General features: G+C 40.4%; 1 protein-coding gene across 1 annotated transcript in view; it reads right to left on the minus strand.

Annotated features, from left to right (window-relative positions):
• RHOH (ras homolog family member H) overlaps positions 1-18,647 on the minus strand; it is a 42,151-nt gene that overhangs the window by 1,353 nt on the left and 22,151 nt on the right. The window lies entirely within an intron of this gene.

An 18,647-nucleotide genomic window follows, 5' to 3' on the forward strand; every position in this document is an offset into this window, starting at 1 on the left:
GGAGGTTAGAGATGAGCAAGCATACTCGCTAAGGGCAATTACTCGATCAAGCATTGCCCTTAGCGAGTACCTGCCCGCTCGGAAGAAAAGGTTCGGCTGCCGTCGGTGGTCGGGGAGCAGCGAGGAACGGAGGGGAGATCTCTCTCTCCCTCTCCCCCCCCTCCCGCTCCCCCCTGCTCACTGCCGCAACTCACCTCTCACCCGCGCCGGCAGCCGAACCTTTTCTCTCGAGCGGGCAGGTACTCGCTAAGGGCAATGCTCGATCGAGTAATTGTCCTTAGCGAGTATGCTCGCTCATGTCTAGTGGAGGTTAATTTAAAGCAATATCATACAAACAAGAGACAAGACCCCATAGCAAAATCAAAATAGGCTCCTATTAACTCCTTCCCACTGCAGTCCTCTTATTTTTATTTTGTTTTTATTTTTTCCTCCCCACTTTCAAAATATCATAACATTTTACATTTTTCTTAATCCATAGCTACTTTGGAGATTTTTTTTGTGTGGTACGTGTTGCATTTTTTTAATGGTACCATTTCATGTAGCATATAATGTACTGGAAAACTTTTAAAAACTTCTAAGTTGGGCAAAATGGAAAAAAATGCTATTGCAACATTTTTGGAGGAGTCTGTTTTTATAGCCTTCATGGTGCAGTAAAAATAACATGTTGTTTTTATTCTGTGGGTCAGCACAATCATGGACTTAACAAATGTATGTATATTTTTAGGTAGTACTACCAAAAATATTGCTTTATGTTGCCGTCTTTTGACCTCCTGTGTGAAGGCTCATGTTTGCGAGGTGTCTTTCAGTTTTTATTAGTAACACTTTGGACACACAACGATTTTTTGATAGCTTTTTATTCAGATTTTTCTAGGAAACAAGGTAAACAAAAAAAACCCCGCAATTCTGGCATTACATACTTTTTTTTGACAGCAACACAGTGCAAGATTAATAATACCATAAATTAATAAATTGGACTTTGACGGATGTAGCGATACTAGTTTCATTATTTTTTTATCTTTTCATGCGATGACTTGGGGTGTTTTTTTAAACTTAATATTATTAATTTTTTCTAATAATTAAAAAAATCTTTACTTGACTGATTTTTACATGTATGTTGCATATATGGAAAGGGTTAAGATGCTGGGTTTTGCTACCAGCACTGATGGGTTTTGTCTTTGTTTAACCCACTACAATTCCCAAACCTTCGTTTTATAAATATCTATTAAAAAAGTAGGAAAGGTTATGAGTAGAGATGAGCGAGTATACTCGCTAAGGCACATTACTCGGGGGCTGGCGCGGGTGACAGGTGAGTTGCGTCGGGGAGCTGGTGGGAGCGGGAGGGAGAGAGGGAGAGAGAGATCTCCCCTCCGTTCCTCCCCGCTCCCCCCCCGCCCGGCCTCCGAATCTTTAGAGACGAGTGGGGAGATACTCGGCTAAGGCACTACTCGCTCGAGTAATGTGCCTTAGAGAGTATACTCGCTCATCTCTAGTTATGAGACCAATCAGGGCTCTCAAATGACCCTACAGTAGTCATAATGTCTGCTTTGACATGAACACTGAAATAAAGGTTTAAACACATTCGCAATATTTTTAATTGCAATTAACATTTTTAAAAATTTACCAATTTTGCAAATAGTCTTACAATTTCTCTGCAAGTTTATGTGATTCCATGGTTACAGACTACAAATAAACCTGTGTGTAGTCCAGTCCAAAAGGCATTTATTTTTACACTCCCCTTGGGTCTTCTTGCCATTCATAGAGCTCTGTTCGAAGATCTGCACTACTATTCCACTTGGAGTCTATGGGGGTGACTGACACAGCCGGATGGAGATGGCACTTTTACAATGGTTATCATAACTAGCAAACAGTGTTTCCTTGGACCTGAGATGATACTATCGGTAGATGCAGTCGTTTTCAAGTTTTGGGAGCAAAGGAACCATCCCAAGATAGATGATAGATGTTCTCGTGACAGTGACTAATGATAGCTAGTGAAAACAAGTGTGACATGAAGAGGCTGAGCAAAAGTGAGACAAAAAGTATTAACGCAGTGCGTCATCAAGAGATCAATCTGATACTTGGTCTGAGTTTTTATTTTCTTAAACCCATGGATGTATTTTATCATTATGTGCATCTTACACATTTAATTTCTATCTTCTACATGAGTGGTGGTCATATTACCCCATCTTAGGTGCCACCGATACAGCCCTTGACCCCATGACAGGGTTGTACATTACATACTATATACATACTTGCCGAGGAGGACTGGTTGCACTTGCATTGTTACTAATCTATGGGAGATAGGAACACAGATTGAACGAGTTTAGCTTTTTCTGTATACTCAGCAATCTCAGCAACTCCACCTTTATGGCATAAAGCTGCACCAGGGTAGTGCATGTGTACAGAAAAGCAGATTTCATGCAAGAAACTGTGTAGTGTACATGCATAGAACAGCTGAGAAAAGGGCTGCAGGAAGATCATCTGAGGGCTGCCGTAGTTGCCTTCTGAGGTTGAGTATTATTACCTCATCATGTTCATTTTATTGTAAATTAAAGCTACAAGATGTCTCAAAAGTAAGGAAAGCCCCATATTAAAGAGAACTGTTCAGTGCATGGTAACTCAATTTTAGACACAAACTGTGGAGGAAAGGGGAGATTGGTTAGACCATCTTGAGTGCCGTAATCGTGGATTCAACTTTAGTTTTCCAAATAGGAAGGTAAGTGTGTGACACCTCAAACTGGTAGAGAATTTCAAAAGAAAAACAATATTGTGCTTCATATTTCCATAACTTTATTCCTTCTTATGTTAAAAAGGTGATCTTTCTTCTGTATAGGCCATGTGATGGATGGTGTTATCCCAAGCAGAAGAGACAAAAAACTGGTGGCTCAGCGCAGCGCTCCAGAACCAAATTACTAGAACGATTAGGTTAAATTTCTCCTTTATTTGGTGATAGATACAACCAGCATTACATTACAACAAGACCCCTTCATCAGCTCAGCTGGATTACATCCGGTGGAGGGGTGCAGTGGTCAGGGCAGGTGAAGATGTCTCCTATCAGATGTGGTCGACTATATCCCCTTGCCCTCAGATCCCACAGTTCCCATCAGAAAAATGTATTTAACCTAATTGAGGGAGCCTATACTGATCACATTCTTAGCAGAAAGGAAAGACACCTCCTTATCATTAATCACCCTCACATCGCCATCTTTTCCCACCTACCAAAGGTCTATAAGGATGTCGCTAACCCTCCTGGCAAGCCCATGATCTCCGGCATCAATTCAATTACTTGCAACCTTCCGTATTATATATAAACTCTATCTATCTCAGAATAAAGTATATATAAACTCTTTCTGCTTGGGATAATGCCATCATCCACATGGCTTGTACTGGCGAAAACTCACAATTTTAACATGAGAACAAATAAAGTTACGTGAACATGAAGCACACCATTGTTTTTACAGTGATGTTCTCTACCAATTTCATGTACCACACCAACATTCCCATCGAAAAAACAGAAATTTAATACAAGATGGTGTCATTCCAGATGGCCACCATGTTTGTGTCTGAAATTGCATCATCATCCGCCAAACAGTTTTCTTTTTTTTATAGATGTCTCCTTACTTTTGAGATGCCTTTTATTTGAATACATTAGAAAGCAAATACTAAATGATGCCTGATAGTATATGAAATAAGTGACAATACTAGCAATCTGTAGCCAAATAACTATATATATATATATATATATATATATATATATATATATATATATATATATATATATATATTTATATATATATATATATATATATATTTGTATATGTATTTATAGATATATAGATATGAGATAGATAGATAGATAGATATTTAGAGACACATGCTCAGGGTTTCATATCTGCAATCTATCAGGATTGTTATATGCAGGTTTGGTTAATGGAACATTTGGGGTATGCACAAGCTGGACAGCTATGCTATGGCTTTACTGCCACAGTCATTGTGGGTGAAAAATCCACAGCATTTACAGTAGCAGTAAAGTAGATGGGATTTTGCAAACGTTTCTCCACGTGCTGCAAAACAATCTGCCTGGGACTGACCTGCGCTGACGATTTTAAATTCTCAGCATGTTAATATATGCTGCAGATATGGATTTCACCCTTTGCAATGTATATGGTGAATGCCATTGCAAATTGGCAGCAATATCCGCAAACACCCCAGACTTGATGTAGTATCCGTACCAACATATTTCAGTACTAAAAATGTGTAAGGGGCCAACAATGATGCAAATATCACAAAAATTGTATACAATGTAATATCACACTCTACATACACACCCCTTATATATTTGGGGCGATGAAAATTAAATATTATTCACATGTAAATATATCTGCTGCGATAACCTTATTAAACTACACAAAATGCTGACTATACTGTGCCGTCAGAAAAACAATTCATTTACCACTGATCACCGCTAAGATGAGCACAACACCATATTTATGAAAAACAATTGTGTAAAATGGTTTATATAGATTCACAGGCTGCAATTCTTCTGTATTAATGAGGTGGATATTAATCAGCAGAGCAGGATCTATAAAGGTGTATAGCAGTAGATGCCTGTATGTACGGTATACGATACCATATTGTATCACCAAAAATCAGAATCACAAAACCTTTACTTATAGTATAAATCAAGCAAAAAGTATTATCCATATTCCAGACTGGCATATCAGTAACATCTTTCTACATGCATTCTTCTATATACTGTATTATGCAGATAACAATCATACATCTATCCTTGCCGTGTGAGACATGACAGACTGCTATTGAATTATTGTTCTATGTAATAAATGACGTGGTATAATGAATATATTGTATACACTATACACATTACAGTCATAAACTACTTGGAATATATTAAAGTCTGCATGGCGGGTGGGGCAAGTGGAAAAATGTAGAATTTGTTACTTACACATAAGCATCGCTGTAGTGTGATGTTCTGTAGTTGCATGAGGTTCGCAATGTAAGTCTCACACACTAAACTAAATGTCCCCTTCCTCTCTAAGTATTGTAACATCTCAGCTAGTAGTATAAGACGACTAGAGAAGAATATGATAAGCGTGGAAGTACTCCTCTGTCTGAGCAGATCTGAGATAGAAAGATATTAGATAGATATATGACAGATATATTAGATAGATATGAGATAGATGGATGGATCTGAGATAGATAGATATTAGATAGATATATGACAGATATATTAGATAGATATGAGGTAGATAGATAGATAGATAGATAGATAGATAGATAGATAGATAGATAGATAGATAGATAGATAGATATTAGATAGATATATGACAGATATATTAGATAGATATGAGATAGATGGATGGATATGAGATAGATAGATAGATAGATAGATAGATAGATAGATAGATAGATAGATATATGACAGATATATTAGATAGATATGAGATAGATGGATAGATAGATAGATAGATAGATAGATAGATATGAGATAGATAGATAGATATGGGATAGATAGGAGATAGATAGATAGATATGAGATAGATAGATAGATAGTTATGAGATAGATAGATAGATAGATAGATAGATATGGGATAGATAGATAGATAGTTATGAGATAGATAGATAGATAGATAGATATGGGATAGATAGATAGGAGATAGATAGATAGATAGATAGATAGATAGATAGATAGATAGATAGATAGATAGGAGATAGATATGGGATAGATAGATATGGGATAGATAGATATGGGATAGATAGATATGGGATAGATAGATAGATAGATATGAGATAGATAGATATGGGATAGATAGATAGATAGATAGATAGATAGATAGATAGATAGATAGATAGATAGATAGATAGATATGGGATAGATAGATAGATAGATAGTTATGAGATAGATAGATAGATAGATAGATAGATAGATAGATAGATATGGGATAGATAGATAGGAGATAGATAGATAGATAGATAGATAGATAGATAGATAGATAGATAGATAGATAGGAGATAGATATGAGATAGATAGATATGGGATAGATAGATATGGGATAGATAGATAGATAGATAGATAGATAGATAGATAGATAGATAGATAGATAGATAGATAGATATGAGATAGATAGATATGGGATAGATAGATAGATAGATAGATAGATAGATAGATAGATAGATAGATATGAGATAGATAGATATGGGATAGATAGATAGATAGATATGAGATAGATATGAGATAGATAGATATGGGATAGATAGATAGATATGAGATAGATAGATAGATAGATAGATAGATAGATAGATAGATAGATAGATAGATAGATAGATGGATATGAGATAGATAGATATGAGAGCGAGAGAGATAGATAGATAGATATGAGAGAGATAGATAGATATATAGATAGAAGATAGATAGATAGAATATACAAATACATCACATACATTTTCCAATGCAAGTACAATTTACCAATACCACAAATGATACTGACAATTTTATCGTTTTAATGCATGCAGAATCCATTTGGCTAAATGATGCTTTTCATCTTTTAGAGCATTTAGATTTGCCCGTTATTCCTACAATTGCTCAGAAGAGAACACATTGTAGCAATTATGGTTAATTGTTAATGAGTCTTCAAAAGAAGAGAACAAATAGTTGTGCTATAATAAAACTGATGCAACCAATGGCTTCCCATCAAATATTATCTGCCATAAAAAGGAGAATTCATTCTTTTCCAACTAAAACAACCAACCAGAGAGTTTTTTTCATGATTGTGATATGGAGAGATTTTTCACTACCATCCAAATGATTTTACTTGCTCTTGAATCAAGACAATTGGAACAATTAAATAAAATAGGCCTTTAACATGAAGATTTGGCCGTAATATATTAAGCATTACATATTTCAGGAAGGATACATGAAAAAAAATACATATATATTTACCGTGACACAAGTAATTTTTTTCGTGGGGAGTAATTTGTAATAATGTGAAAAATATCATAGTTCTATTGCTTCACAGATATTTTTCTACATACGACAGTAATGCCAACGCTATGAATGCAGCCGATGCCACTTGTGACCAATTTATTTTTTCAAAGGCTATGGACAGCTTTACGATGCAATTTATTTTCACTTAGATATCACTGTAATGCATAGAACACTAATCCACACTAGTGTGACCTAGCCTTGGACTGCTATTTCTATGTACACTGATATGTAGATGCTGCAGAATACAAACTATGCAACATTTTTAATGAAACCCTATTGTAGAAATGATTGTCAGCACAAGATATATGCATATAAGTGGAAAAAACGTTGCCCCCAAAAAGTGTCCTTAGCTTTTAATCATGACCAAAAGCCTCCCAGCCAGGGGCGTAGCTATAGAGGATGCGTTGCACCCGGGCCCAGGAGCCTTAGGGGGCCCATAAGGCCTCTCTTCTCCATATAGGGAGCCCAGTACTATGAATAAAGCATTATAGTTGGGGGCCCTGTTACAGGTTTTGCATTGGGGCCCAGGAGCTTCAAGTTATGTCTCTGTGCAGCATGGTTTAGGTATGGGTACAGGTACAGAAACAGGTTGGAAGGGGGACCCCAGCTCACGTTTTGCATCAGGGCCCCTGAGCCTTTAGTTACGCCCCTGCTCCCAGCAGCCACAACTGATAAGTTGTACAGTACAGCAGACGTAACAAATATTGTAAAATCAGTAATTTCATTAACTATAATTGTCACATCTGTGTCCTGCGATACCCAGGTAGGAAATAATGCTCATAATGCCGCTTACATATCACAATACATGTGATATCAAAAATCTTTAGAAATTAGAAATCCAACGTCACTGATCATTTTCATATCTACTTATGATTCTCAAAAAAAAAGGTTTTCAGCTAATACTATATTTACAACATTTGTTGCACAGGAAAGGAAATATATTACATTCTTCACATTTTTTGCTATAGCAGGTATTTTCCAGATATTGGAAATTCCCATCATAGATTGAGCATAAGAAAACAATGTGACATCATCCATATATAAACTACAGACTTGTTACAAAGAGAATAAATGACCTCTGATAGGAGCAGCAAACCTAAAGTGTATCTTGCAGTAAACACAATGGCCCCCATCCCGCAGCTCTACGGAGCAGGTATGCATGTCCTGTTGTATTGCATCATAAACTCTGATGGACCTCAGGGAGCCTGTTGTGGCTGGAGTCTATTACCATGTCAGGGCCTAGACCTACCGGACGATCCTCCTGGTGTCTTATGGCCAGTCCGACTCTATACTTAAGTAGCATAAACCTATGTCATTTTGAATGATTGACTGCTACATCACACACACACACACACACACTGTATATTCAAAAACAACCTTCTTGACGAAAAAAGCTTACAAAAATTACATATTCCAAAAATATTACTTTTCACTCTACAAATTTACACCACCTTTCCATAGACACAGGGAACACATGTTCTCTTCCCGTGTCTTTGATAGCAAAACAATCTTTAGAAGCTTGTACTTATCCAGGCTCCATGATCTTGAGGGCTCTTCCAGTCTTACTTTGTACCGAGGTAGTATTTATATAGTGGGTGGGGAGAATAGTGGGTCATGTGGGTCTGGAATATGCCACGATTGGAGTTCACCTTCGCAGTGCATCAGAGAGTTAAGTGATTAAAGGGATTGTCTGCCCTAATAAACCTGTTTTTTCAAATATACTATTAGCCCATTTTGGGAGTAGCACCATGTTTTCTGCCGTGGAAACAAAAGAAGAAATTACTTTTTTTCACAAAGGAAAAGCTGAAAAAAATTATCACTTTTTGGGGATCGTTTGGTTGATCTGTGGTTGTGTAGCCTGGTAGTAGTGGCAGGAGGGTCGTAGAAGTAGCTACATCAGCAGAAACCTAGTATTAAACAATGGGAAGGACAGGAGATCTGTGGTTGTGTTGGCCTGATAGTAATGGGTGGATGCAGGTGTGATGGACTGGTGGCAGTAGTGAATCGACAGCAGGGGTGCTGGTAATAAGTTGACAGCAGCAATGGCAGATCTAATCAGTGGCATCAGGCACAGGGGTTTTAAAATCCTCACCGATTTATTCCAGGTTCATTTTGTGAGTTTTTCCAAGCTTCTGGAAGACAATCTTGTTCACTTAAAGGTGAATCTGCCAAGCGGAATACTCTTCTCTAATGCTACACTGGAGAGTGGACAAGATAGTATACACATGGCAAACTGTGGCAGTTCTTGCCAATGTTCCAATCTACTGACCCAGAAGTCCATAGGATCTGGGCTTAGGGTATATGCTAGAGAAAGGGCACAATCCAGGTACAAATAAACCTGGTTGATCAGGTGGTGTTGGTGAACATCCTTCACCATATCCATCATCTTCATAGCTGCCACTACCACCATGGCTACCACCCCTACTACTCTAGCTATGCATCTCGGTCACTACTTCCACCTTCACCACCTCCGCAACACCCTCCAAATGCTGACTGTCCCCACACAACTCCTCCTCATCACTATGTTGTTGTTGAGTATCTTCCTTATCCTTGGGACCCAGGGTGCTGTCTCTTAGAAGAAAAGGTGGCTCCCCACTAGGAGGTGGGAGTGAAGGCAAAGACGATGGAAGAGAACAGCCAATGTCTCTATCAGTGTGCCAAGGAACTGTAGAGTTAGAGGAGTGGGAATCAATTAAACCCTGGCTTAAAGTAACATTGCAGACTTCTTCTTGAGATGACTGAAAGCGAGACAACTAGCCCACAATGGCTGAAGTATCCTCAAAAATAACACATCCACTGGAAGAGATGGACAACATTAGTTTGCTGATACTGCTACTACTACTAGGCACATGACTACTGCTACTTGCACTGGACCTAGGCACATGACTACTGCTACTACTACTGGGCCTGGGCGCATGGCTGCTGCTACTAGTACTGGACCTGGGCACATGGCTGCCACTACTAGTACTGGGCCTGGGCACATGGCCGCTGCTACTAGTACTGGACCTGGGCACACGGCTGCTGCTACCATGTTTTCCCAAAAATAAGACACTGTCTTATCCTCCGCGCTGACAACATTCTCTTTCTGTTAATGGGGCTTTGAATACCCCGCATTCAGCAAGCGAGTGCTGTGATTGGATCACGAGCGCCGTGGCTCAGCCAATCAGAGCCGGCGCTTGATGAACCAATCACAGACGTTCAGTGATGTCATTTACTGAATAGCTGTGAATGATCGAGTGCCATCTCTGATTGGCTGAACCAGTAGTGCTCGTGATCCAATCACAGCACTCGCTTGCTAGAGGCGGGGTATTCAAAGCCGGAGACCAGCGCAAGGGACCGGGATGCCACCAGCTAGGTGAGTATTGCTGTTTTTTTTTTATATCTAGTGTAGCTAGGCTTATTTTCTGGGAGAGGGCTTATGGCTGCTGCTACTATTACTGGGCCTGGACACATGGCTGCTGCTACTAGTACTAGGACTGGGCACATGGCGCCAACAGTACAGGTACTAGCACCGACATCCTTACTGGCATAGGACATGGCATGGGTGTTTTTCTCCTTTGCCCGATCCTATCTCATTCCCATCCTTTCTTTTACTGGGCATTTCGATATGTAATTTTGAGAACAGATGCACAACAGTCTGTACAATCCACTGCAATCACTATACACTACTTTTGGAAAAATTCAAGAATTCAAAGCAGACAAACACTCCCTGATTTAACCCTTTCCAGTCCACTGTCTGAAGTCTAAAGACATTCTGATTGAAGGCTGTACAGCTCCGATGTCAGAAGACGTCCGGCAGGGTATTCTTACTGTAGATTACTGGCTGCTCTGTTGTCGGAGGCCTCTCCAGCGTGTCCTATACCACAGTACTGGCTCTAGCCAGCAGATGGTGCCATTGTATAATGGCAGAAAGAGGAAGCCCCCTAGGAGAACCCTGAATCCAAAATTGGATTGCAAAGGGTTAAATGGCTATTTAGCCTAATGAGGTCCAGATGTTTTCTTTCATTCAGGGAATTGCGCATTTGTGCAAAGACTTCTATGGTGATCCTTGGTGTGAGTAGATCTTATTTTTTGGGGCACACAAGAAATGTGAATGAACCATTAAAATCAATAGGCTTTTTTCTCTGCGTACTTTGCAAATTTTGCACACTCAGATATGCCTGTGTTTAGCAAAGTTTGACCCAAAATAGAGTTCTATCATTTCAGTTCGCTGAATACTACCTAAGGCCTCCCTCACACGTGTTGTAGTAAGCGCCTCGATTTAAATTGTGGTGCTTTGCCACGTTTTACTTTTGTTTTCGGCCGCAACATGGAACAGACTCTGCTCCAAAATTGGGGAGCTGAAAAGGGCTGCGATCGAGCGGCTGTATGAGCTGCTCCCATTGAAAACAATGGGGGCATTATACCGCGATTAGTGCTGTGCTGAATGCGCCATGCTAATTGCGGTAAAAGCGCCTGTATGAGGGAGGCCTTACATTTCACAGTTTCCATAAACTACAAAGGAAAGAGCTGCATACATAGACAGCCCCCGCTGGTTTAGGCGCCCATTCTTTTCATATATAGGGACCCAAATGTGTCTACACAGTGCACCATGGGAACTTGCTCATACGCTGTGTGCCACTTCTCTTTAACATGGAAACTACATGTAAGCAGCCACACATAGACAAGCCTTCCTGTGTAAGATGGTTGGTGGCATCGTGGGCCACATGGGGCCCCCGGTCTGCAAATTGTGCATCACTGGTGTAATTCCTAATTTATCCTGCGGTGGTGCTGCAGATTATTGTCGAATTCTATGATAGATTACAGCTAATTCCTAGAGAGGACCCAGCATCAGAACAACCTGTGATCAGATTATTTTTAAGATGTGTGAGTTGTCACACGTGACGCCACTGTTCCTGACTCTTCGGCGGTTTAAATAAAGAGAGTCCACACACGGTGAAACTTAGAAAAAACCCAATCACTGGGAACGGGCAGTGACTTGTGAACTTTACTGTATGTTTGGTAGCAATACAGCTTACTCGCTCGTGCAGGTGAAGACAACTTTAGAAGATGGTCAGCGAAGAACAACTCAGGATGATTCCAGGCCTATAGTCTAAGTTATCTGTAATGTATCTGTAATGCTCCACTCCTGGACACACGCACACTTCAGGACTCAGATTAACTCCGGAAGGGACCACAACTCTCCTCAGACACTCACTTGATATTCTTTAGATAGACGCTGCATGGTGGACTCCCAGATATTAACCTCTTGCATGCTGCAGCTGTGCAATACACATAACTAGAGACAAGACAATTTGCACACAATTTGACGTCTTTGCACTAAGGATAGTTCTTAATGACATTGGCTGGAGGTTTGGGGTTGTTTTTCTGCTATAGAATATATTTGGAGCCAATCAGATGCCTTTGATTTCTGGAAAAAAAATGTTTACTTTTCACACCTGCCTAAAACTTTTACACAGTACTGCATATCTGAATAAACTTATATATACACAAAAGGGCAGAGACATGGTGCAATTAATTTGCATCACACCATGTCTCTAACCTTTTGTATATACCGCGTTTCCCCAATAATAAGACCTACCCTGATTTTGGGGGGAGGGGTGGGGCTTGAAATATAAGCCCTCTCCGAAAATAAGCCCTAGCTACACTACATGTAAAAAAGATAAATACTCACCTCGCAGGCAGCGTCCTGGTCCCTCTCGGTGCTCTCTAGGCGTGATGGCAGTCTTTAGTGTTGTCCTCAGCGCTGAAAGAACATTCTGTTCCTGGTAATGTGGGTTAAATACCCTGCCTCCAGCAAGAGAATGCTGTGATTGGCTCAGAACCATAGCCTCGGCCAATCGCAGCCGGAACTTGATGAGCCGATTACAGCCATTCAGTGAATTATATCATTGAATAGAGCAAGAAACTGGAATTCCTAACGCAGGTGTGAAACCACCCTTACTCGTTCTTGCAGCATATGCACATGTATAAAAACAAGAAAACATGTTTATGAGGGTATTAATAGAGTTAGGTGAATTTTCACCCATAACTGTAAGAAAAAATTCATAGTGAAAAATACACGATGGAGAAGTGAAACTTTTCTATTTGAACAAGTCAGCTTTGCAAATAAATAAGAGTCATCTGTGAACACCATTGTTTTAGGACCCCTGAACCTTACAATCAGGGGCGTAACTAAAGGCTCGGGGGCCCTGATGCAAAAGGTGAGCTGGGCCCCCCCTCTATCTGTACCCGTACCCATACCTAAACCATGCTGCACAGAGACATAACTTGAAGCTTCTGGGCCCCAATGCAAAACCTGTAACAGGGCCCCCAACTATAATGCTTTATTCATAGTACTGGGCTCCCTATATGGAGAAGAGAGGCCTTAGGGGCCCCTAAGGCTCCTGGGCCCGGGTGCAAGCGCATCCCCTGCACCCTCTATAGTTACGCCCCTGCTTACAATACCAACTTGTATCAGCTAAACTATTCCCTCTTCTGTTTTGTGGATACAAATTGCTATTGTAAGGCTCATGAGAGGTTGGTCCTGTCGAACTTATCCAATCAGCTTCTACAAGGAGGTAAGTTCCAGACTGGACTAGGCAGAGTCGTTGGATGTCAGGTATCTTGATTTATCTAACATATTTGATCTGCCACATAAAAGGTTGGTATAAATAAGGAGAATGTTTGGACTGGGGAGAAATGTGTGTAAGTGGGTAAATACCTGGCTTCATGATTGAAAAAAAAAAAGGAAAGAGAGCCTATTAAGGGTATACACTCAGATTGATCACCAGTACTAGTGGGGTACCACAGGGGTCAGTACTAGCCCTAATTTGTTTCATATATTAACTCTTTAAGGATTCAAACCTATTCTTTTCCAAAACGTCTGCCGTTGTGGATATATTTTGTCTGATGACGCTCACCATTCAGGATAAATAGTGCATTATTTTGATAGATCAAACTTTTATAGACATGGCGATACCAAATATGTTTTTGTGCTTTTTTTTTTTTAATTTTAAATATGGGAAAAGTTTTTAAAACTTTTAATATCCTTTAAAAAAGAATAATAATAAAAAATGTTATGACAACTGAATGGCACCTTGCAATCTTATTGCGAGCAGACTTTTCAGGACCCCCAAATGCCGATCCAGGCATTTAAAGAGTTAACGGCTGCAATCAGTGTGAGTGCTGATCATAGCTCTTGCAGGTGGGTATCAACTGTCAAAGACAGCCAGCACCCGCCAGTTAAATACCTTGTAAAAAGATTATATATTAATATCTACAGATGATCTGAAAACTATGTAAAGTAATAACACAAGAGAGCACAGAATATGGTTGTAAATGGATTTGGATAGGTTGGGGGCAGAAAAGTGACAGATAAGGTTTAACTGTGATAAATCTAATGTTATACACATGGGATGAGGAAATACAGGTCCCCATTACACACTAAATGGGAAACCACTGGGAAACACTGACATGGAAAAGGACTTGGGGGTTTTAGTTAACTGTAAGATTAACTGGAGCAACCAGTGTCAGGCAGCTGCTGCCAAGGCAAACAGGATCATGGGGTGCATCAGAAGAGGTCTAGGGGCTCATGACAAGAACATTGTTCTTACTCCTTACAAGTCACTGGTCAGACCACACAAGGAATATTGTGTAGTTTTGGGCACCAGTACTCAAGAAGGACATATCAGAGTTTGAGAGGGTACAAAGGTGAGCAACTAAAGTGATGAATGGAATGGGCGGACTACAATACTCAGAAGTTATCAAAATTGAGGTTATTTAGAAAAAAGATGTTTGAGGAAAAACCTAATGACTATGTATAAATATATCAGGGGACAATACAGAGATCTCTCCCATACCTAGGACTATGACTGTAACAAGGGGGCGCCCTCTACATCTGGAGGAAAGAAGGTTTCTACTAGAGATGAGCGAATGTGCTTGTTTAGAACAATTACTCGATCGAGCATCGCTTTTTTCGAGTAACTGCCTACTTGGGCAAAAAGATTCAGGGGGCGCTGGGGGGCGACGGGGTGGAGCGGGGGTTAGCAGGGGGGAGCTCTCTCTCTCTTTCCCCGCCTCACTCCCCACCGCAACCCCCCGCTCACCCCCGGCGCCCCCCGAATCTTTTAGCCCGATTAAGCAGTTACTAGAAAAAAGCGATGCTCGATCGAGTAATTGCTCTAAACGAGCAAGTTCGCTCATCTCTAGTTTCTACACCAACATAGAAGGGGGTTCTTTACTGTAAGAGCAGTGAGACTGTGGAACTCTCTGCCTGAGGACGTGGTGATGGCTAACTTGATAAAAGGGGTCTGTATGCCTTTATTGAGTGCAAGAATATTACAAGTTATAGTCCCTAGATTTCTGGAGATGGGTCATTGATCCAGAAAATTATTCTGATTGTCAGATTTAGAGTCGGCAAGGAATTTTTCGCCTGACGTGAGGAGAATTGTTTTCCATCTCACAAGGTTTTTTTGCTCTCTTCTGAGTCAATATTGGGGGTAATAGGCTGAACTGGATGGACTGTCTTTTGGGCAGCCTTACACTCTGTTGTATGCTCCTATTTATTATATTGATTTTCTTTATAACAAGCCCATCTGTCCCCATACACATGGATAGAATGCTTATACTTGTGTTTTGTACACTGTGATTCTTATCGTTCCCTATAACAACGCCCCTTTAGCTGTGTGAGTTTTCATTGAAAAGCTGCAGTAGCTGTGGCTAAGGAACATTTAAAATACTGCTTACTGGAGGAGAGGAGCCAAAATAAGAAGCTAACAAAGTATATCGCTCACCTATATGCTTGTCCCCTTCCATTCTAATAATCAGCCTCAGCGACCCACAGCAATATACATTTCTAAAACGCCTCTATGAAGGGCCAAGTTATGAAAGGTAGCCTCCATAAGGAAGGAAGGAATCAGTGGCATAAATGTTGTGGTAATGACAAGGAGCTTGGGAAAGTGGTGGGCCTGGAAACTCAACTTCTTCAAAAAACAGTTTCCAGCTCTCAGTGTTTTGATCTCCTCCTACGGTTTCCTGATCTGCAGTGCAGAAGTAATGAGGGAGAATATCCCAATTGCAAGGAAGATTTTGGTAAAGAATGAATTCTACATTTGGCCACCTACCATCCCAAAGCTCACACAAGAGCAACAATGTTGCAAAGCATTGGTGTGGCCAATCAAGACCTCCACCAAGAAAGAAGTCCCATTTGTTATTTTGTGTTCCTGAAAGACACCATAACTTAAATGGGTTTTCTGGGACAAACATGCTAATGATAAAAAAAGGTTATTAATATCAGATTGGCGGGGTTTGCTGCTCTGGATTCCTGCTGATCAGTTGTTTGAAGTGACCATTATCAATTCACTGTATACAAGACACAGTGCTGTACTTTTCATAGTGGCTGTACTTGATATTGCAGCTCAGTTCCATTCACTTGAATGGGACTCAACTGCTCTCATGTCATGTGACCAATGATTGTGACTTCACATACCTTTTCAGTCAGCTGATTGGCAAGAGTCCTTAGTGACTCCTACCGATCGGATATTGATGACCCATCCTGAAGATGAGTCATCAATATGAATATCCTGGAAAATGCCTTAAAAATAGAAATGCAAGTTATACATCATGAATTGTCTTACAAATATTATCCATTTGATGCCATTGCTTACAATTAAAAGTTTTTTCATGTCAGCCATATACAAAAAATGCACAGCCCCCAAAAAATATACAAGATAGGAAAGTCAAACCCAAATGAGAAAACTGCTAAGACAGACTTTTCTCTGTGACCTAAATAGGATCATGCAAATTTCTGTTTATTTTTGGACTTTTAATAGTTCTGCTAGGAGCACCGCAGTCATTAATTTTAAGTGAAGGAAGTGTTAAGGGCTAAAGACAAGATCTTCCTGAAATCATCTGCAATGAATCTACATTATGACTGTGCTCGGCTGCCATCTGCTCCGGCACCTGCAGAGCGGAAGCTCTTTATATATAATCAGGGAAAGTTTATTTTGGCATTAAACAGACAATTATTATCAGTAAACATGTCCCACAGCGGCTCCACAGATGCCTTTACGTACCAGGAGACCGCGGACGGGGGAGAGGTCTGCTAAGAAATGTCAGGCGCGGGAACAAATACATTTAGGCCTCGTTCAGATGGGCGTGTTGTACCCGTGTTTAAAAGTACATTGCGGCCTAAGTGTTACATTAGAAATATGGATTATTAAACATCTAATATAAACATACACATCTTAGCGCTCACTCACATGGGCATATGTCGCCCGCATATTACGCGGTGCTAAAGACCCATTGATTTGGAACCCATTTCTATTCTATTTCATGTTCATGAAAAAAAGCGCAGCATATCCTACTTTGATGCATAATACGCACCTATATAGGCTGTGGGGATTTAACAAACACAGCAAATATGCATGTACATACGTATTTGCTGTGTACTATGCACATGAAATATACACGCATAGGGGCGACTTCAGAAGAGTGTATGTACAAATATGCTCACCTCAGCACAATGTATTTGCGCAATGAGCGAGGCTTGTTTGCGCACGTGCCTCCATACTTTACTGGACATATTTGCACAGCATGTTCATATAGGTGGGGGACACCCCTGCCCTGATTTAAATGGCTATAAAGTCTAATGAGGTATGGATGTGTGCTTTACCCAGCGGGTTCCTGCAGACGTCTATGGCGCCCTTTGGTGCACAAGTACGCAGGAAAATAGAGCAGGTTCTATTTTTTTGTGCGTGCAAAAAAAATGTGCGCACAAAAGAAGTAAATGAGAATGAAACCATTGTTATCAATGGCTTCTATTCCCTGCATATTGCGCGCGTATATTTTATATGAGCAAAAATGCGTGCAAATATGTCAGTCTGAAGGAGATCTAATACCCTAGTATGTGGTACACATATGCCTGTGTGAGTGAGCCCTCAGTCTGGTATGGTGCAAATTTTTTTTTAGATAGCTTTCATGAGAGTGTGCCCGGCTAATTGTCCGTGGCCCAATCTGTACAACAACCTTCATGCCTCACATCATCTACATTTATGTATATCCACTGCAGTTGCCATCCCGGGACGGGCTTTCTACTAGTTACACATAGGTACCATACACCTATTTGACTGAGACCTAAAGGTCCGTTTAGACGGAATGAATGTCAGGCAAACGATGCCCGACACTCATCAACGCATGTAATTGCATCCATGCTGTTGCATGGAAGCTAGTAGCGCTGGCTCGGCCAGCAGGGGGTGGGGAGGCTGCAGGAGATTTCTCTCCCTGCTCTCCCCCGCCCCTTCTTATTGACATAACATAGCGGCCGTTCAGTACTGAACAGCTGCTATGTACACTGAACGATCAGCTGATCGTCCATCGTTTATGCTGCATAACCAGATCCAAGATCATTTTAAAGGGCTGTAGAAAAAAAATGGCCATGTTCTTCCAAAATCACTGCCATATCTGTCCATAGTTTTTGAGTGGCATTGAAGCTCAGCTGCATTCACTTCAATGGAGCTGACTGCATTACTAGACACAACCCATGATTAGATGTGGTGATGTATCTGGCAGAAAGTAGCCAGACTTTTCTAATCCTGCAAGGGGTTAAAAACAAATGCTATTGTATTTTGCTGCTAAGAGAAATAGCTAAAAGGCAATATGTTGCCTT

Source organism: Eleutherodactylus coqui, chromosome 7 (genome assembly GCF_035609145.1).
Source record: "Eleutherodactylus coqui strain aEleCoq1 chromosome 7, aEleCoq1.hap1, whole genome shotgun sequence".
Taxonomy (NCBI): Eukaryota; Metazoa; Chordata; class Amphibia; order Anura; family Eleutherodactylidae; genus Eleutherodactylus; species Eleutherodactylus coqui.